The following is a 21,687-nucleotide window of genomic DNA, read 5'->3' as shown; positions in this document are numbered from 1 at the left end:
CTTGAATTGGCTGATCGGATCGAATTGAGCGGAAGTGACCTTGCCGCCGCCGGCTTTTCCTTCAGGGCCTCCTTTAGGGTTTTCCGTCTGTGAGCGCTAGGGTTCGCTTGCTAGAGTTCTCCTCTCTCCTTTTTTCGTTTCCCTTTTCATTACTGAAGTGCTGGTATTTATAATGCCCTTTTTCATGACCTAATGGGCTCAGAACGAAGCCCGAAATTTTTTGTTGTCTGTCAGCTTCGCTAGGCGAGCTGGTAGCGAACGTTTGCTTCGCTAGGCGAGCGTGTAGTGAACGTTCGCTAGGCGAGCGTGTAGCGAACGTAACATTCGCTAGGCGAGCGTGTAGCGAACAGGCCAGTTTGGGCCATTTTCTGGATTGGGCCATTCGTGAGCTGGGCCTTTGTCCCTTTAAGATCAGTGCCATAAAATGAGTCGGAATGCCCCTGAAAAATGTCTTGAACTATTGATGGGCAAATTTTGGGGTATGACAGCTGCCCCTGTTCAATATTCTTGAACCGAGAGAGTTAGGATGGTATGTACGCCATTCGTGGTCTGGAGGTGGAAGATTATTGAACACTAAAATGCCCAAAAATTTGCGCTTGTCAATCAGGAGCTAGTCTTGATGGAGATGGGCTTAAAGATGCCATCCAGGGAATTTGATGATGAGAACTTCAGGGTGCATCGTTCATTAGACGATATCTGAAGACGTGGGCGTCATACCGGGTCGTACGTTAGACCGTATAGTGAGTCCTCCATTATGCTGTCGACTTCGCCGGGGAGTCAGAGTGTGTTATACGCTGCTGGGGATAAAGAATCAGAATGGATCACACGCTAGACCATATCTGAATACCAGAGTGAGTCGTTCATTAGGCGGATGACCTTGCTGGGGAGGAAAGATCAGAATGGATCGTACACTAGATCTTATCCAAGTTGCGGAATGAGCCGTTCGTTAGGCTGTGCTTGGGGATGAGAGGTCAGAATGGATCGTACGCTAGATCGCATACTAGGTAGCACCTGAGGACTTGAAGGTCTAATTGGGTCGTACATTAGACTGTATGTGAGCAGAATCAGCCGTCCGTTAGGCTGGATCTGATGATGAAAAGGGGGTAGTCGTACGCTAGACTACAATTCAGAAATGTACCTGTCACTAGGTAGCATCTGAGCAGATGAAGGTCTAACTGGGTCGTACATTAAACCGTATCTGTCACTAGGTAGCATCTGAGGAGATGAAGGTCTAACTTGGTCGTACATTAGACTGTATTTGCAGAATCTGACTTGAAGGTCTAACTTGGTCGTACATTAGACTGTATTTGCAGAATCTGACTTGAAGGTCTAACTTGGTCGTACATTAGACTGTATTTGATGACTGGAAGGTCTAACTTGGTCGTACATTAGACTGTAGTTGATGACTGGAATGAGCCGTCCGTTAGGCTGAATCTGATGCTGAAAGGGGTAGTCGTACGCTAGACTACGCTTCAGAAATGTAAGGTCTAACTTGGTCGTTCATTAGACCGTATTTGAGTTGTTGAAGGTCAGAATGGATCGTACGTTAGATCGCATCTGAGTTGTTGAAGGTCAGAATGGATCGTACGCTAGATCGCATCTGAGTTGTTGAAGGTCAGAATGGATCGTACGCTAGATCGTATCTGAGTTGTTGAAGGTCAGAATGGATCGTACGCTAGATCGTATCTGAGTTGTTGAAGGTCAGAATGGATCGTACGCTAGATCGTATATGAGTTGAAGGAGTCATATGTTGAGCTGAATCAGAATGAACCGTACGCTAGGCTATATCTGCTAGTATTTGTATATGTTGTATTGGCAATGAATGTCTGGGATGAGCTTATAGATGCCATCGTTAGGAGGATGTCAGAATGAATAGTGACATGAAGTATATCTGAAAGATGTATCTGAAGAAGAAAGTAGTCGTACGCTAGACCACACCTCGGAATGTACCGTACGCTAGGCAGTATCTGAGGGATATAGTTGCATCTTGAACGTAATTGATAAAGATGTCTGTCTGAATGGACCTTTGTTTTGACTATGTCAGGAGAATAATCGACCTGAAAAATAAAGTTAGCTTCATGCCATGTCATGATGCATGAGATGTCTTATGTTTCTGAAACTAAATGCGAACAATGTATGCATGTGTATGCTGTGAAATGATGTAATGAATGAATTATGCGTCTGAAATAAATGTGAACTTTGTATGCATGTATATGTTATGAAATGATGTAATGAATGAATTATGCATCGGAAAAGTTCCTCCAGGGGACTCTACTGGGGAAAATAAATCTCAATCTTCTGGTTGGGAGATACTGGTATCGATGACCCTTTCTTAGCTGGGGATACTTGATTCTGTCTAAGGGTAGAAATATTTAACAGAAGCCTGGCTGGGGGTGGAGGAGATGACCCATTAGTCTGGTAGTGCCGACCTCTTCTGGGGAATAATTGGCGTTGCCGGGGAATCGAATTAGCAACGGATTCATTGGAAAGCGTGGTTAGACCTTCTCCTTGGTCCTGAAGTCTTGTAGTAATCGCTATTTCTATTTTAGGCATGTATTTTTGTAAACATTGATCATATTCAAAATGCATAAATCAATTCAAACTAAATCAATGGACGTTTATGCAAACAAAACAGAAAAAATGAAAACAAAAGCATCTTTTTTGGAGATAAAATTGTATTGATTTTGAAAGAGGGCCTGTAAACAGGCAACTTGTGTACGAGGAGACAGAAATCCTAGTAAGAGGAAATTGTCATGCAAACGAAGAGAAAGCTATGCCGAAAAAGTCCTATTGATTTTAATTCCACTACTGTCATTATGTCTTCAAGCAATCTCATCACCTTGCTGTCGGATAGAAGTGATTGGCTTGTTCAGTCCTTGGAACCTGGTTGAAGCTGACTGAGAACGGGACATAGTCATACGCTTAAATCCCTAATTTTTGCCTGGACCGCCTTTTCAGGTTTTCAATCCACCAGGATACCCCTTTTTGCCCAAGCCTCCTTTTCAGGTTTTCGACTTGCCGGGTGCACATTTTTTATGTTTATCCCTAATTTTTGCCCGAACCCTTTTGGTTCGCCGGGATGCCCTAACTTTTGCCTAGGTACGTCGACCTAGCGGGTCTCTTTTATGCGTAGTATTTTTTAACTATGTCTGCGTTCACGGGATGTGGGAAGTCTTCGCCATCCATCGTAGCAAGTATCATGGCTCCACCAGAGAATACCTTCTTAACTACAAATGGCCCTTCGTATGTGGGAGTCCATTTGCCCCTGGGATCACCTTGTGGTAGAATGATACGCTTGATAACTAAGTCGCCGATTTGGTACACTCGTCTCTTGACCTTTTTGTTGAATGCTTGGGTCATGCGCTTCTGATATATCTGCCCATGACAAACAGCCGCAAGTCTCTTCTCATCGATCAAGTTTATCTGGTCGAGTCGAGTCTGAATCCGTTCGTCTTCATCGAAGGCCGCCTCTTTCATGATTCGTAGAGAGGGAATCTGAACTTCCACTGGTAAAACGGCTTCCATTCCATAGACTAAAGAGAAAGGGGTTGCCCCTGTCGAAGTGCGGTAACCGTGAAGAGCAAAAGGTAACATCTCATGCCAGTCTTTGTATGTTACTGTTATATTCTTGATATTGTTAGCAGCCTCCATGGCGCCGTTCGTCTTTGGCCGGTACGGAGAAGAGTTATGGTGTTTTATTTTGAACTGCATGCAGAGTTCAGTTTAGTACCATTATCAGTGATAACTCTTTCAGGAGACAGCAGGTTTCTCGAATGTATATTTGATAAGATCCATCTTAGAAATCAATAAAGTGGTGTGATTCAACATATACTGTCTTAGTCGGCGAGCAGCCCAAGCCAAAGCGCAGCAAGCTTTCTCGAGCTGTGAGTATCTTGTTTCACAGTCGGTACCTTTTGCTAAGGCAGTGTATGACATGCTCTTTTCGACCAGACTCGTCATGTTGCCCCAGCACACCCTATTGAATTTTCTAACACGGTCAAATACATAGTTAGAGGTCTTCCTTCAACTGGTGGCATCAGAACTGGAGGTTCTTGGAGATATTTCTTGATTTTGTCATTCATCATTCCATACCATCTCTTGATTTTTCTTTTTAGTAATTTGAAGATGGGTTAGCAGGTAGCAGTCAAGTGTGGAATGAATCGGGCAATGTAATTCAAGTGTCCCAAGAAACCTCTGACTTCTTTCTTGTCTATTTCAGTACCCAGATTTACAATTTCAATTGATTCCTCTTGCGGCTGTATGGTCTTTTCTTCTTGTAGTACCAGTCTGGCAAGTTCTCCAGGGACTTCACAATCTTCCTCACTTCCATCCTCGACTTGGTAGATCGGATTTTCAAAGTCATAATGAGCAGTAGCAGAGTCATTACCAACGGGATCCAGAGTGGATATGGATCGACAAATTGTTACGTGAGTGTGTGCAAGAAAACATAGCTTGTTTGAAAAATGACAGGAAAGATAAAGAGCGCAATATTTGAATGCAAAAAGTCCATTGATTTATTGAATATGAATATGCTTATGAAAATGACAAACCCTTAAAATTAGCTATTATGCCCCGGGTATAGACACAATGCTTTTGAAATACTAAAATAGCAATAACAATTACTCTCGACTAAAGGAAATCGGGATAGAGTCTTCAGCCTTCCAATTGTCGAGTCCGTCACCAATTGTTGGGGAAATCCAGCTATCCAAGTCATAATCGTTATCAGTATCTTCCACAGCATTGACAATCTCGTCATGATTTGGCAGAGGAGCAGTGATGACATCAGGAGTCTCCGGAGGATCAGAGGTAGCCGCCTGTATCTTTCCACTTCGAATTCCGCTTTCAACATGTTCACCAGTTAATATAAGTTTAGTGAAACCCGATGAGGAACTTCTCAATAGATGGCTATAGAATGGGCCAGTCAGTGTGCTCATGAACATGTCCACTAATTCTTGATCAGTCATAGGGGGTTTGACTCTGCCAGCCAAATCTCTCCATTTTTGAGCATATTCTTTGAAGCTTTCTTTAGAGCCCATAGTCATATTCTGCAACTGTAGCCGAGTAGGTGCTAGTTCAGAGTTATACTGGTAGTGCTTGTAGAAAGCTGTCGCTAAATCAGTCCAGGTGCGGATGTCAGAGCTTTCGAGCCGATAGTACCATTCTAACTGTGTGCCGGACAAACTCTCTTGGAAGAAATGGATCCATAGTTTCCTATCAGCGGTATATGGCTGAATCTTTCTCACATAAGCTCTCAGATGCATTTGAGGACAAGATGCCCCATCATACTTAGTGAAAGCGGGGACCTTGAATTTGCGGGGAATAACTACATCAGAGACCAGACCCAAGCTTTCGAAATCCAGACCGGGCGCCTTCTGAGCCTCCATAGCTAGCATACGTTCTTCTAGCAACTTGTACTTGCCATCTCTTGGAGAGTACTGTTCATTCTCATAATCTTCATTGTCGTCCTCAGGGTTGAAGAGATCAACATTCTCATCTTCTGAATCTGTCTCTGTTTCCTCTTCTTGATCCTTCGGAATTCTGATTTTGACTCCCGCAGCCTGTCCTTTAAGCCTTCTTCCCGGGTTAATGTAACTCACAGGTTTCTTGTCTTTCTTCTTCTCGAGCAAGAGAGCTTTCAGTTCCTCCTACCCCTTGGATAAGTTCAAGATCATCTTCTGGAGTTGAGCATTCTGAGCCTGGAGATCTTTGACAATTTGTTCGAGGTCCATTTTTCTGCTTGGAGGAAAACCGTGAGAACACTGATCCCTTTAGAGTACCTGTTATGCTATGTTATGCTATGCAATGTATGAAAAGTTTTCAAGGACTTTCGGAATTTAACTTTGCATAAACTACCAAAAAAGGAAACTTTTTTTTTTTTTTTTATACAAAACAGAGCAAAGTTAAATCCCTAAGTCCTTGAAATGGTTAGTACAATGTTATGATGTTAAGATGTTATGATGTTATGAGGTTAAATAAATAACAAGACAAGCAAGTCACACAACCATCATTCCTAGGTTTTAAGGCTTGCATGAGTTCCATAGGTAAGTACCCTCCCCACTGAAGTTTAGTTGGTTCAACCTGTCCTAGAATAGTAACCGGGTTCTAGAAGGATCTCAAATCATTGACCTTTCTTTAAGTCCACTTCAGTGCAACACCAAGTGGTTGACCAAAGCTTCCCTAAAGTCCAATCTCAAAGAGTGTAGTATCGAGTCTCAACCAACCCCAGTCGGAACCGAAGTCAGTTATCTCACTACTTTCTAATGGCCAGGATGAGTCAATTAGGGTTCTAAAGGTCTGGTTAATGCTTTAATGACACCACGCGGAAGCCAAGTTTTTCCTCAAGTGAACATGAGGAACATCAGGACATCCAAAGTGTCACATTAACCGTAGCCATCATTTTAACCATTCCAGTATACGCCGGATAGTCGCAATGATCTATTGCTACTTACCTAAGGTACACTAGATCCGGGTGTAGGATCTTTCACTCAAGAATACCCAAGCAATCCCTTAAAAGTAAATCAGACAATTTTAAATAAGTGATCTTGTTTTTTAAGGTAACCTCTCTTGTAATATCCCCAGCAGAGTCGCCAGTTCTGTCATACGGTGAACTGACTTGGGGTGTTTTGCTTTTTATCGCAATGTCGCGGATAGCAAGAGTCGCCACCGACTTTTCTTTTATCCAATAAGGAAAGGTGGAAAAGAACAGGAAAGACCTTAATAGATTTTGGGTTCGGGAGGTACATTATACAAAGGGAAGGTATTAGCACCCTTTGTATCCATGGTTATCCATGGGCTCTTAATTGCTGGATCACTTATATTTTTGTCTGAAAAGTGTTCGTGAATGGTTAAAAATGTGTCGAAAAGAGAGTTTAACTTTGTAATGATTCTCGTATGAATGTATACAAAGTATTTATCTCGTTTGATTTTGAAAACGGTTTAGAAAAATGTAACTTGGTAATGATTCTAGTATGAATGTATACCAAGTGGTGATTTTCTAGGATTTGCAAAGTGTGAGGGGTGGAAAATGTTTTAGGTTATGATCCAGTAATTGAGAGTTATACCTTCCTAAGGTCGTTATGAACGTTTCCTATCCTTATGAGGGTAAAACTGTCCTTACTATTGAGAAGTAAGTAGTTTTATCCTTTGGATGTAAAAGGGTCATCGTAGGGTCATCGATAGGTCATTGAAGGCAACAGTTGTAAGGATACCTTAGCATTCGAAGGGACGATCATCATTTAACCGTAGGCTACACCGAAGGGTCATCGAGGGACAAAATCGTATTTTCGAAGGCAACATCCGAGGGACCATGATTTATTTTATGATGATTTAGCCGAAGGGCCGTTGCTAAGTGTATCCCCACATTCGCGGGACATGACCGTAATACCGTAATATCGTAAGGCACAAGAGAGGTCCAAGATCACATATTTAAGGGCCACATTTTAAAGTTAATTAGGTGATTATGAAAATCAATACATTAAAAATAATACATTAAAATTAATACATTAAAATTAATTATTAAAATTAACACATTAAAATTAATTATTAAAATTAACACATTAAAATTTATTAAGCAATTTAGGGTGAGCCTCCACAAGGGTATCCCACAAATAAAGTGGAAGACCTAACGGCGGTCTTTTTTTTCTGGGACATATGAACCTTTGCAAAATTCAACAAACGGGTTAGCATACCAAATCAGGGTGCAATCGAGGATTACACCGCAAAAGAAATCACAACAGTAATAGGATCAAATAAACAATGCCTGGCTATGATAAAACATGAATGAAAAGTCAGAACAGAAAAGTTGGCTACTGTCAGGTTCGCGCCTGCCTCGCCTAGCGAAGGCTTAGCGAATACTCGCTGCATGCTCGCTTAGCGATGTGCTAGCGAGCGGCTGCGGATTCCGGTTTTAATAACGATATAATGGCAGCAAGCTTCACACTTTATAGCATTCATTACAGAGATTATGTGGTTAGACATTCAACGGTTCATGCATACTTAAATTCATATGTAAAACTTAAGATAGTTTCATAAATTCAATCATGATACCATGTGCAAATTAAGAACATAGGGCAGTAATAGCAATGCCAACCTGTTTGTAATCGAATTGTAACCTTGAATTGGCTGATCGGATCGAATTGAGCGGACGTGACCTTGCCGCCGCCGGCTTTTCCTTCAGGGCCTCCTTTAGGGTTTTCCGTCTGTGAGCGCTAGGGTTCGCTTGCTAGAGTTCTCCTCTCTCCTTTTTTCGTTTCCCTTTTCATTACTGAAGTGCTGGTATTTATAATGCCCTTTTTCATGACCTAATGGGCTCAGAACGAAGCCCGAAATTTTTTGTTGTCTGTCAGCTTCGCTAGGCGAGCTGGTAGCGAACGTTTGCTTCGCTAGGCGAGCGTGTAGCGAACGTTCGCTAGGCGAGCGTGTAGCGAACGTAACGTTCGCTAGGCGAGCGTGTAGCGAACAGGCCAGTTTGGGCCATTTTCTGGATTGGGCCATTCGTGAGCTGGGCCTTTGTCCCTTTAAGATCAGTGCCATAAAATGAGTCGGAATGCCCCTGAAAAACGTCTTGAACTATTGATGGGCAAATTTTGGGGTATGACAGCTGCCCCTGTTCAATATTCTTGAACCGAGAGAGTTAGGATGGTATGTACGCCATTCGTGGTCTGGAGGTGGAAGATTATTGAACACTAAAATGCCCAAAAATTTGCGCTTGTCAATCAGGAGCTAGTCTTGATGGAGATGGGCTTAAAGATGCCATCCAGGGAATTTGATGATGAGAACTTCAGGGTGCGTCGTTCATTAGACGATATCTGAAGACGTGGGCGTCATACCGGGTCGTACGTTAGACCGTATAGTGAGTCCTCCATTATGCTGTCGACTTCGCCGGGGAGTCAGAGTGTGTTATACGCTGCTGGGGATAAAGAATCAGAATGGATCACACGCTAGACCATATCTGAATACCAGAGTGAGTCGTTCATTAGGCGGATGACCTTGCTGGGGAGGAAAGATCAGAATGGATCGTACACTAGATCTTATCCAAGTTGCGGAATGAGCCGTTCGTTAGGCTGTGCTTGGGGATGAGAGGTCAGAATGGATCGTACGCTAGATCGCATACTAGGTAGCACCTGAGGACTTGAAGGTCTAATTGGGTCGTACATTAGACTGTATGTGAGCAGAATCAGCCGTCCGTTAGGCTGGATCTGATGATGAAAAGGGGGTAGTCGTACGCTAGACTACAATTCAGAAATGTACCTGTCACTAGGTAGCATCTGAGCAGATGAAGGTCTAACTGGGTCGTACATTAAACCGTATCTGTCACTAGGTAGCATCTGAGGAGATGAAGGTCTAACTTGGTCGTACATTAGACTGTATTTGCAGAATCTGACTTGAAGGTCTAACTTGGTCGTACATTAGACTGTATTTGCAGAATCTGACTTGAAGGTCTAACTTGGTCGTACATTAGACTGTATTTGATGACTGGAAGGTCTAACTTGGTCGTACATTAGACTGTAGTTGATGACTGGAATGAGCCGTCCGTTAGGCTGAATCTGATGCTGAAAGGGGTAGTCGTACGCTAGACTACGCTTCAGAAATGTAAGGTCTAACTTGGTCGTTCATTAGACCGTATTTGAGTTGTTGAAGGTCAGAATGGATCGTACGTTAGATCGCATCTGAGTTGTTGAAGGTCAGAATGGATCGTACGCTAGATCGCATCTGAGTTGTTGAAGGTCAGAATGGATCGTACGCTAGATCGTATCTGAGTTGTTGAAGGTCAGAATGGATCGTACGCTAGATCGTATCTGAGTTGTTGAAGGTCAGAATGGATCGTACGCTAGATCGTATGTGAGTTGAAGGAGTCATATGTTGAGCTGAATCAGAATGAACCGTACGCTAGGCTATATCTGCTAGTATTTGTATATGTTGTATTGGCAATGAATGTCTGGGATGAGCTTATAGATGCCATCGTTAGGAGGATGTCAGAATGAATAGTGACATGAAGTATATCTGAAAGATGTATCTGAAGAAGAAAGTAGTCGTACGCTAGACCACACCTCGGAATGTACCGTACGCTAGGCAGTATCTGAGGGATATAGTTGCATCTTGAACGTAATTGATAAAGATGTCTGTCTGAATGGACCTTTGTTTTGACTATGTCAGGAGAATAATCGACCTGAAAAATAAAGTTAGCTTCATGCCATGTCATGATGCATGAGATGTCTTATGTTTCTGAAACTAAATGCGAACAATGTATGCATGTGTATGCTGTGAAATGATGTAATGAATGAATTATGCGTCTGAAATAAATGTGAACTTTGTATGCATGTATATGTTATGAAATGATGTAATGAATGAATTATGCATCGGAAAAGTTCCTCCAGGGGACTCTACTGGGGAAAATAAATCTCAATCTTCTGGTTGGGAGATACTGGTATCGATGACCCTTTCTTAGCTGGGGATACTTGATTCTGTCTAAGGGTAGAAATATTTAACAGAAGCCTGGCTGGGGGTGGAGGAGATGACCCATTTGTCTGGTAGTGCCGACCTCTTCTGGGGAATAATTGGCGTTGCCGGGGAATCGAATTAGCAACGGATTCATTGGAAAGCGTGGTTAGACCTTCTCCTTGGTCCTGAAGTCTTGTAGTAATCGCTATTTCTATTTTAGGCATGTATTTTTGTAAACATTGATCATATTCAAAATGCATAAATCAATTCAAACTAAATCAATGGACGTTTATGCAAACAAAACAGAAAAAATGAAAACAAAAGCATCTTTTTTGGAGATAAAATTGTATTGATTTTGAAAGAGGGCCTGTAAACAGGCAACTTGTGTACGAGGAGACAGAAATCCTAGTAAGAGGAAATTGTCATGCAAACGAAGAGAAAGCTATGCCGAAAAAGTCCTATTGATTTTAATTCCACTACTGTCATTATGTCTTCAAGCAATCTCATCACCTTGCTGTCGGATAGAAGTGATTGGCTTGTTCAGTCCTTGGAACCTGGTTGAAGCTGACTGAGAACGGGACATAGTCATACGCTTAAATCCCTAATTTTTGCCTGGACCGCCTTTTCAGGTTTTCAATCCACCAGGATACCCCTTTTTGCCCAAGCCTCCTTTTCAGGTTTTCGACTTGCCGGGTGCACATTTTTTATGTTTATCCCTAATTTTTGCCCGAACCCTTTTGGTTCGCCGGGATGCCCTAACTTTTGCCTAGGTACGTCGACCTAGCGGGTCTCTTTTATGCGTAGTATTTTTTAACTATGTCTGCGTTCACGGGATGTGGGAAGTCTTCGCCATCCATCGTAGCAAGTATCATGGCTCCACCAGAGAATACCTTCTTAACTACAAATGGCCCTTCGTATGTGGGAGTCCATTTGCCCCTGGGATCACCTTGTGGTAGAATGATACGCTTGATAACTAAGTCGCCGATTTGGTACACTCGTCTCTTGACCTTTTTGTTGAATGCTTGGGTCATGCGCTTCTGATATATCTGCCCATGACAAACAGCCGCAAGTCTCTTCTCATCGATCAAGTTTATCTGGTCGAGTCGAGTCTGAATCCGTTCGTCTTCATCGAAGGCCGCCTCTTTCATGATTCGTAGAGAGGGAATCTGAACTTCCACTGGTAAAACGGCTTCCATTCCATAGACTAAAGAGAAAGGGGTTGCCCCTGTCGAAGTGCGGTAACCGTGAAGAGCAAAAGGTAACATCTCATGCCAGTCTTTGTATGTTACTGTTATATTCTTGATATTGTTAGCAGCCTCCATGGCGCCGTTCGTCTTTGGCCGGTACGGAGAAGAGTTATGGTGTTTTATTTTGAACTGCATGCAGAGTTCAGTTTAGTACCATTATCAGTGATAACTCTTTCAGGAGACAGCAGGTTTCTCGAATGTATATTTGATAAGATCCATCTTAGAAATCAATAAAGTGGTGTGATTCAACATATACTGTCTTAGTCGGCGAGCAGCCCAAGCCAAAGCGCAGCAAGCTTTCTCGAGCTGTGAGTATCTTGTTTCACAGTCGGTACCTTTTGCTAAGGCAGTGTATGACATGCTCTTTTCGACCAGACTCGTCATGTTGCCCCAGCACACCCTATTGAATTTTCTAACACGGTCAAATACATAGTTAGAGGTCTTCCTTCAACTGGTGGCATCAGAACTGGAGGTTCTTGGAGATATTTCTTGATTTTGTCATTCATCATTCCATACCATCTCTTGATTTTTCTTTTTAGTAATTTGAAGATGGGTTAGCAGGTAGCAGTCAAGTGTGGAATGAATCGGGCAATGTAATTCAAGTGTCCCAAGAAACCTCTGACTTCTTTCTTGTCTATTTCAGTACCCAGATTTACAATTTCAATTGATTCCTCTTGCGGCTGTATGGTCTTTTCTTCTTGTAGTACCAGTCTGGCAAGTTCTCCAGGGACTTCACAATCTTCCTCACTTCCATCCTCGACTTGGTAGATCGGATTTTCAAAGTCATAATGAGCAGTAGCAGAGTCATTACCAACGGGATCCAGAGTGGATATGGATCGACAAATTGTTACGTGAGTGTGTGCAAGAAAACATAGCTTGTTTGAAAAATGACAGGAAAGATAAAGAGCGCAATATTTGAATGCAAAAAGTCCATTGATTTATTGAATATGAATATGCTTATGAAAATGACAAACCCTTAAAATTAGCTATTATGCCCCGGGTATAGACACAATGCTTTTGAAATACTAAAATAGCAATAACAATTACTCTCGACTAAAGGAAATCGGGATAGAGTCTTCAGCCTTCCAATTGTCGAGTCCGTCACCAATTGTTGGGGAAATCCAGCTATCCAAGTCATAATCGTTATCAGTATCTTCCACAGCATTGACAATCTCGTCATGATTTGGCAGAGGAGCAGTGATGACATCAGGAGTCTCCGGAGGATCAGAGGTAGCCGCCTGTATCTTTCCACTTCGAATTCCGCTTTCAACATGTTCACCAGTTAATATAAGTTTAGTGAAACCCGATGAGGAACTTCTCAATAGATGGCTATAGAATGGGCCAGTCAGTGTGCTCATGAACATGTCCACTAATTCTTGATCAGTCATAGGGGGTTTGACTCTGCCAGCCAAATCTCTCCATTTTTGAGCATATTCTTTGAAGCTTTCTTTAGAGCCCATAGTCATATTCTGCAACTGTAGCCGAGTAGGTGCTAGTTCAGAGTTATACTGGTAGTGCTTGTAGAAAGCTGTCGCTAAATCAGTCCAGGTGCGGATGTCAGAGCTTTCGAGCCGATAGTACCATTCTAACTGTGTGCCGGACAAACTCTCTTGGAAGAAATGGATCCATAGTTTCCTATCAGCGGTATATGGCTGAATCTTTCTCACATAAGCTCTCAGATGCATTTGAGGACAAGATGCCCCATCATACTTAGTGAAAGCGGGGACCTTGAATTTGCGGGGAATAACTACATCAGAGACCAGACCCAAGCTTTCGAAATCCAGACCGGGCGCCTTCTGAGCCTCCATAGCTAGCATACGTTCTTCTAGCAACTTGTACTTGCCATCTCTTGGAGAGTACTGTTCATTCTCATAATCTTCATTGTCGTCCTCAGGGTTGAAGAGATCAACATTCTCATCTTCTGAATCTGTCTCTGTTTCCTCTTCTTGATCCTTCGGAATTCTGATTTTGACTCCCGCAGCCTGTCCTTTAAGCCTTCTTCCCGGGTTAATGTAACTCACAGGTTTCTTGTCTTTCTTCTTCTCGAGCAAGAGAGCTTTCAGTTCCTCCTGCCCCTTGGATAAGTTCAAGATCATCTTCTGGAGTTGAGCATTCTGAGCCTGGAGATCTTTGACAATTTGTTCGAGGTCCATTTTTCTGCTTGGAGGAAAACCGTGAGAACACTGATCCCTTTAGAGTACCTGTTATGCTATGTTATGCTATGCAATGTATGAAAAGTTTTCAAGGACTTTCGGAATTTAACTTTGCATAAACTACCAAAAAAGGAAACTTTTTTTTTTTTATACAAAACAGAGCAAAGTTAAATCCCTAAGTCCTTGAAATGGTTAGTACAATGTTATGATGTTAAGATGTTATGATGTTATGAGGTTAAATAAATAACAAGACAAGCAAGTCACACAACCATCATTCCTAGGTTTTAAGGCTTGCATGAGTTCCATAGGTAAGTACCCTCCCCACTGAAGTTTAGTTGGTTCAACCTGTCCTAGAATAGTAACCGGGTTCTAGAAGGATCTCAAATCATTGACCTTTCTTTAAGTCCACTTCAGTGCAACACCAAGTGGTTGACCAAAGCTTCCCTAAAGTCCAATCTCAAAGAGTGTAGTATCGAGTCTCAACCAACCCCAGTCGGAACCGAAGTCAGTTATCTCACTACTTTCTAATGGCCAGGATGAGTCAATTAGGGTTCTAAAGGTCTGGTTAATGCTTTAATGACACCACGCGGAAGCCAAATTTTTCCTCAAGTGAACATGAGGAACATCAGGACATCCAAAGTGTCACATTAACCGTAGCCATCATTTTAACCATTCCAGTATACGCCGGATAGTCGCGATGATCTATTGCTACTTACCTAAGGTACACTAGATCCGGGTGTAGGATCTTTCACTCAAGAATACCCAAGCAATCCCTTAAAAGTAAATCAGACAATTTTAAATAAGTGATCTTGTTTTTTAAGGTAACCTCTCTTGTAATATCCCCAGCAGAGTCGCCAGTTCTGTCATACGGTGAACTGACTTGGGGTGTTTTGCTTTTTATCGCAATGTCGCGGATAGCAAGAGTCGCCACCGACTTTTCTTTTATCCAATAAGGAAAGGTGGAAAAGAACAGGAAAGACCTTAATAGATTTTGGGTTCGGGAGGTACATTATACAAAGGGAAGGTATTAGCACCCTTTGTATCCATGGTTATCCATGGGCTCTTAATTGCTGGATCACTTATATTTTTGTCTGAAAAGTGTTCGTGAATGGTTAAAAATGTGTCGAAAAGAGAGTTTAACTTTGTAATGATTCTCGTATGAATGTATACAAAGTATTTATCTCGTTTGATTTTGAAAACGGTTTAGAAAAATGTAACTTGGTAATGATTCTAGTATGAATGTATACCAAGTGGTGATTTTCTAGGATTTGCAAAGTGTGAGGGGTGGAAAATGTTTTAGGTTATGATCCAGTAATTGAGAGTTATACCTTCCTAAGGTCGTTATGAACGTTTCCTATCCTTATGAGGGTAAAACTGTCCTTACTATTGAGAAGTAAGTAGTTTTATCCTTTGGATGTAAAAGGGTCATCGTAGGGTCATCGATAGGTCATGAAGGCAACAGTTGTAAGGATACCTTAGCATTCGAAGGGACGATCATCATTTAACCGTAGGCTACACCGAAGGGTCATCGAGGGACAAAATCGTATTTTCGAAGGCAACATCCGAGGGACCATGATTTATTTTATGATGATTTAGCCGAAGGGCCGTTGCTAAGTGTATCCCCACATTCGCGGGACATGACCGTAATACCGTAATATCGTAAGGCACAAGAGAGGTCCAAGATCACATATTTAAGGGCCACATTTTAAAGTTAATTAGGTGATTATGAAAATCAATACATTAAAAATAATACATTAAAATTAATTATTAAAATTAACACATTAAAATTAACACATTAAAATTAATTATTAAAATTAACACATTAAAATTTATTAAGCAATTTAGGGTGAGCCTCCACAAGGGTATCCCACAAATAAAGTGGAAGACCTAACGGCGGTCTTTTTTTTCTGGGACATATGAACCTTTGCAAAATTCAACAAACGGGTTAGCATACCAAATCAGGGTGCAATCGAGGATTACACCGCAAAAGAAATCACAACAGTAATAGGATCAAATAAACAATGCCTGGCTATGATAAAACATGAATGAAAAGTCAGAACAGAAAAGTTGGCTACTGTCAGGTTCGCGCCTGCCTCGCCTAGCGAAGGCTTAGCGAATACTCGCTGCATGCTCGCTTAGCGATGTGCTAGCGAGCGGCTGCGGATTCCGGTTTTAATAACGATATAATGGCAGCAAGCTTCACACTTTATAGCATTCATTACAGAGATTATGTGGTTAGACATTCAACGGTTCATGCATACTTAAATTCATATGTAAAACTTAAGATAGTTTCATAAATTCAATCATGATACCATGTGCAAATTAAGAACATAGGGCAGTAATAGCAATGCCAACCTGTTTGTAATCGAATTGTAACCTTGAATTGGCTGATCGGATCGAATTGAGCGGAAGTGACCTTGCCGCCGCCGGCTTTTCCTTCAGGGCCTCCTTTAGGGTTTTCCGTCTGTGAGCGCTAGGGTTCGCTTGCTAGAGTTCTCCTCTCTCCTTTTTTCGTTTCCCTTTTCATTACTGAAGTGCTGGTATTTATAATGCCCTTTTTCATGACCTAATGGGCTCAGAACGAAGCCCGAAATTTTTTGTTGTCTGTCAGCTTCGCTAGGCGAGCTGGTAGCGAACGTTTGCTTCGCTAGGCGAGCGTGTAGCGAACGTTCGCTAGGCGAGCGTGTAGCGAACGTAACGTTCGCTAGGCGAGCGTGTAGCGAACAGGCCAGTTTGGGCCATTTTCTGGATTGGGCCATTCGTGAGCTGGGCCTTTGTCCCTTTAAGATCAGTGCCATAAAATGAGTCGGAATGCCCCTGAAAAATGTCTTGAACTATTGATGGGCAAATTTTGGGGTATGACACCTTCCAATCCAATTTGTCTTTTTTCATATCTTTCAAGAATTCTTTTTAATTGGACAATTTGGAAAGAAAGTGACTCACAGTTTTTACATACAAAATTCTATTTTTCACTAACCATCTTTTGTTTTTCATCGTTGACATCTCTTTCAATTGTCACGATTTTTCCTTCTAAAGATAAAATTGTTTTCCTTTGAGATGATATAGTTTTATACAAAATTTTGCATTCTTCAAGAAGTTCATTTATAGCACCTTGTGCATCACTATCGAAAAGAGAAAAGTTGCTACTGACCTCATCTTCCTCATCGTCGGAGTGGTGTGAAGCCATTAATGCTAAGTTTGCACATTCGTCGCTCTCCGATTCGGATGAAGAACTTATCTCATTATCTTCCCATGCAACATACACCTTTTTGTTCTTGAAATCCTTCTTGTATTTAAAGCCTCCTTTCTTTGAGAGTCTTGGACAGTCTGGTTTTATATGACCTTGCTTTCCACATTCATAACATGTGACTTCTTGTGTGGAAGTGGAAGCCTCCCTTTTCCTGAAATGTTTATTTATTTTAGCATGAAAAGGTTTTTCATTTTTACAAAAAAACTTACCAAGCCTTTTAACAAAGAGCATGGAATTTTCATCTTCCTCTAATACACCCTCATCTTTTTCTTCCTTTGATTCAACTTTTAAAGCAATTCCCTTGGATTTGTTTGCCTGATTTTCATGCTTTTCAAGTCGTCCAAGTTCAAGTTCATGTTCTTGGAGTTTTCCGAATAACGATGTAGACGTCATTGTAGAAAGACTTTTCTTCTCTGATATGGCCGTAACTTTAGATTACCATTCTCTCGTCAAGGATCGTAGCACTTTAAGGTTGAGATCATCATTTGTGAAGGCCTTTCCAAGAGCCATTAAGTGATTCGTTAAGTGAACAAATCTTTTCTGTAAAGAAACAATGGATTCTCCGGGCTGCATTATGAACATTTCGTATTCTTGACTCAATGTATTTAATTTGGATCTTTTGACTTCAATGGTTCCTTCGTGAGTCTCCACCAAAGTATCCCATATTTCTTTCACATATTTGCATTGAGATATGCGGAAGAACTCGTCCATACTTAATGTATTTTGAAGAATATTGAGGGCCTTCTTCTCATTAAGTATTCTCTTCTTATCGTCTTCATCATACAAGCTTTTGATCTTTGGGGTGCCAACACCATTGACCACACTTGTCGGATTATGCGGACCATTTTCTACGATTTCCCAGATACCATCTCCTTGTGCTTCTAGATGTGCTTTCATGCGGATTTTCTAGAAGTCGAAATATTCTCCATAAAATAGAGGTGGTTTGTTGCTACTACCTTCATCATTAAACACAGGGTTTACGCTCAGGGAAGCCATTGTTTGGATCTGTGGAGAAATTTACCAGAACCTGCTCTGATGCCAAATGTAAGTTAGGTATGATCCTAAGAGGGGGGTGAATTAGGACTTTAGAAAATTTATTAGGATTTGATGGATAAAAGTTCTTTTCTTTTCTGGATTGGTATGATATTGAAAGCAGTAAAGAGCGGAAAGTAAAGAACACCAGGAATTATACTGGTTCCCCTCACAACTTGAGAGTACTCCAGTCCCCTTACAATGTGCAAGAGATTTTATTATTGTTAGATCTCCTAAAGCAAGCATCTAACTAAGTAATCAAGAACAATCCTCTTGAAAACTTAACTCACAAGAAAAGAAAACAATCATTCCTTTTCTTGACACTTATATCCAACAATCCTGGATAATAAGCAATACACCTAAAACCAAACAATCCTTGGTACTTAGGATTTTACAATGTAATTGAATGAATATGAGTATTTATATTGGATAAGACTTTAATCAATTGATTATAATCTTTTTCTCTTTCAATGTGAAAGTTCAAACCAAAATAATCTCTAAGTGCTCAAGAGTATTTTTGAAGAAAATGATATGAAAATTCTTTTTCAAAAGTATCTCAATATGAAAAATAGATGAAAATGAATGTATAGAGATTTTGCAAATTGATTTGAAAGAGGTGAATTTTGAAATGAAAATATAAGGATTATTTATAGTATGAATGCATCCCTTCAATCATAACATGGAAATGGTTAGAATGGAAATCAGAGATTTGTTGATGAAAATATGTAAGCTTTTGCCATGAAGAGTTATGATGAAATGGTGCAAAGAATGGTGAAATAACATTTCAGATTTTTCAAAAAATTTCCAGCATCAATCAATTGACCCTCATAACCAATCGATTGACATAAGAAAAATATTGAAAAAATACACTAGGATCAATCGATTGGCATACATCACCAATCGGTTGGTCCAACTTTAAAAATGAAAAATTCTAAAACAGAAAGTTTGATCAATCGATTGCAATATGGCATCAATCGATTGACACAGCCAAAACTTTGAAAATTTTCTAAGTTAAAAAACTTTTGAATATGCAATTTTTTAAATATCATTTTAAAACCAATAATCATGATAGAAAATTTTTAGAGTGATCATATTAATGTATGATAAACACTTTTGAGCATTAGGAGTATATTGTCAAGAATTCCATATACCTTTACTAGATTCATGAAAAACTTGAGCAATGTTGAAATGATCTTCTTTTTCCATTCTTTTGATATGGAGAGCTTGATATGTTGTCTTCATCAAAATCTTGTAGGAAGCTTGTCTTCACAAGTCTAGCCCTTTATACCTTATTCTGATTTGGAGGATTTTGTGGATGCAGAGCTTGAGCCCTTGGTTGTTGATAAACTGGTGCCATAGGTGTTTGTTGGTGTACTGGTGCTTACTGAACAGATTGATAGATAAGAGCTTGTGGTTGGCTGAAAGCCGGTTGACCTCTGCCACATACGGTTGTTGGATATACTGCACTAGATAAGTTGGTTATTGTTGGGCAACTTGATGTTGTTGCTTCTTCCACGAGTGACTCCTTCTTTGACTAGTTAACATTGTGTTTGTTTCCCCATCATTTTTTTTCTCTGAAAACCTCAGGATTTTTTTTAACATTGTTACTGGATGTTTCGGTGTCAGTTATCATCTTGCTATTTTTCAGTCCAAGCTCAACCTTTATACCCACAACAACCAAATCAGAGAAACTTATCAATACACTACGTACCATTCTTTCATAGAACGTAGGCTTTATAGTGTCCATGAACCAATATTCTAACTCTTTCTAAACAAGGGGTGGTTCAACTTTTGAGGCCATCACTCTCCACCACTGTGCATATTCCTTGAAAGACTCGTTATCTCTATGGGACATGCTGAGCAATCGCCTCCTATTCAGGGCCACATCCATGTTATATTTGTAATACTGGATGAAAGTGTCAGATAAGTCTTGGAAACAATGAATTCTACTTTGATGAAGGCTTAAATACCAATTAAAGGGAGCACCCTTCAAGCTATCTTGGAAGCAATGCATCATAAGTTTATCGTCCTCGACGTGCACATCCATTTTCCGATAGTACATAATGAGATGACTTTTGGGGCATGAGTGACCCCCGTATTATCGAAGTCATGGGTCTTGAATTTTGCAGGAATCATAAGAGCTTATACTAGGCACATCACCCTTGCAGCAACACCAAAGACTTGGTCACCTTCCATAGCGCTTAATCTTTTCTCAAGAATTTGGAAATTCTCCTTCATCCCTCTTATGTCTTCATGCCTTTCGTCCTCTTCGTCAGAAAAATTTGGAGCATGTTATTGATCTTTAAAATAAGGTTGCACACATGCATAGAAAATGGGTGGTGCAAATGTGTGGACCACCGGATGAGCCTCATTGGTAGTTGGTAGAGGTATTGTCTCCTGAGTGGATCGTATAATGCCATGGGCTCCTTCAACTTGAGGTGTGAAGTCGGGAGGTAAACCGAAGATTGGCTAAGTAGTAGGCACCATTCTTGTAGGTTGGGGTTCCAAGCTAGGACCAGAGATCTTTTTTACAACCGTTTCTTGAGTGTCCAATTTGGCTATGATGACTTAAAGCATCTCTATGACTTGACCCATATTTCCTTGCAGGTCCTAGACTTCTAAGCTTATTCTTTCAACCTCTCGTTCTTGATCTACCATCCTTTGACGAGCGCTGCCTCTAGTGTTGTAGTGGTGTTGAGGACTCAATGTGGAACCAAAGAGATGAAGAAAAAATGAGATTTTATTTGACGTGGATGCATGTATGGATGCATAAACGGATGCATTTTTTATGCAAAGTTCTTAGTTATCTTTGTTATTTATTTCATCAATGTTAGAACATTTTATTTGCAAGATTTTTGAATAAGAATAAAAGGCAGAATAACAAATGAAATCCAAAATGACAACTTTAATTAATTTAATTTCAATATCCAATACAAATGATTTTAATTCAAATTCAAGTACAAGTGAATTAGGTTCAAGTACAAGTGAACTTAAGCTCCATCTCAACCCTTTGGATCGTAGCAAGATCTGTGGTGATCTCTTTCACCATTTTCTTACAAAACTTAACTAAATGAAAAACTTGAGGAGGCGTGTTCTCTAGACACATGCATTAATCAACTTCTTGGGGTTTCTGTGGAAGTTCCAGCATGTTGAGATTAGAAAATCTATCCAAGTTGAGGAACTTGCCATTCCATTCAATATAGAGATCTTGGAGCTTCTTTATGACACGCTGATCTTCATCTAGGGATACTTTGGTCTCCCTATACAACTTCCTCTAATACACACAGTCATTCTTCAAGAGCATGTAGGTTGCATCACCTTCTTGGTTTCCCAAAGCTACAATCCTCCTATTAGCTTCTCCCAACTGGTACTCGAAGCGGAGACAATTTCTCTCAGCTTCCTCTTTTCGAAGAATCTCATGATATAACTCATTTTTGCACTTCTTGAGAGTATCCCTAAGTTCACAAATTTTAGCTTCATACTCAAGTCTAGCTTCTCTCTTCTCCACAAGAGACCTTTCTAACAATTTATCCAACTCTTGAATTTTGTGACTGGCTTTTTTGAG

Source organism: Lathyrus oleraceus, chromosome 3, assembly GCF_024323335.1.
Source record: "Lathyrus oleraceus cultivar Zhongwan6 chromosome 3, CAAS_Psat_ZW6_1.0, whole genome shotgun sequence".
NCBI lineage: Eukaryota > Viridiplantae > Streptophyta > Magnoliopsida > Fabales > Fabaceae > Lathyrus > Lathyrus oleraceus.
The sequence above is the reverse complement of the archived record's forward strand: the minus strand, read 5'-3'. Positions refer to the sequence as shown.